The 1,055-nt window shown below is 28.9% G+C and overlaps 1 long non-coding RNA gene across 1 annotated transcript; it reads left to right on the top strand.

Annotated features, from left to right (window-relative positions):
• On the top strand, positions 1-565 carry LOC131176095 (uncharacterized). The gene is made up of 3 exons (XR_009146223.1): positions 1-197; positions 300-359; positions 453-565. It is a non-coding gene; the product is annotated as an uncharacterized LOC131176095 (long non-coding RNA).
• Positions 566-1,055: the final 490 nt, after the last annotated feature.

Here is a 1,055-nt window from a genome sequence, read left to right on the forward strand (position 1 = left end):
TGTTCTGGCTATTCAGTGTTTAACCGTGGCCTCTGAATCTGCATTTAGCACCGGAGGGAGAACTTTGGATCAATTTAGGAGCTCTTTGCTTCCAACTACTGTAGAGGTCTTAATTTGCTGCTGAGATTGGTTGATAAATGAAAAAAAACCCATCCAACTTGAAGAATCCATTGAAGAGCTTGAAAATTGGGAGTCAGGTATAACTATTGCACCAAATATTACATGATCTTAATTATTCATTGTTTGCAAATATTTTTTTCTTTTGACTTACTTTCTTTTTCATGTAATGAAATTTAAAGATTACTCAAGATTCTGATGTTATGGAGATTATTATTCCAAGAACTAGAGTGGATTGCTAGGTATTGTGAGTTGTGAATTGACTTGATAATTTTTTTACTTTTAATTAATTAAAATTATTCATCTATTAACATATTTATTGTGTGAAAATGAAGGTGACATCATATTGGAGGAAGGCTTGAAGGAGTTCATTTTATGTGGAAAATGTAGCAATAAGGAATGTGGAGGCTAGTTGTTGTTGTTGTTGTTGTTTTTTTTTTTTTTTTTTTTTTTTTTAAACGAAATGTGAGAGTGAAACTTTATATTATGGGTTTTTTTTTAATTATTTTGATACTAATTTGCTGTTATTTTGTAATTTGAAATATGAAAAATATTAATGAGACTTATTATAGATATTAGGTATTATCATGTATTTCTATGTAAGAATTATTAGTTCTATTTAAGAATTATCAGTTCTATTTTATGTTACTTTATTGATATTTTATTTGGATATTAGTATTGTTATTTTAAGATTAATATTATTATTTTTATTGATGCTTTGATGTAATTATTCTTAAATATAATAATTTGAATGTAGGAATTGGAAACAAAGCTGAAATCGGAACCGAAGTTAGAACCGAAAGTAGAACTGAATCAGAACCAAATGCACTATGAATTGAACCAAAACTGAACCAAAATTTGGTCCTGGTTTCGGTTCTTAAAAATCAAAAGAACCGAACTTCGGTTCCGGTTCTTGGGTTCCGGTTCTTGGTAGGAAC

This window comes from Hevea brasiliensis, chromosome 18, assembly GCF_030052815.1.
Source record: "Hevea brasiliensis isolate MT/VB/25A 57/8 chromosome 18, ASM3005281v1, whole genome shotgun sequence".
Classification (NCBI taxonomy): Eukaryota; Viridiplantae; Streptophyta; class Magnoliopsida; order Malpighiales; family Euphorbiaceae; genus Hevea; species Hevea brasiliensis.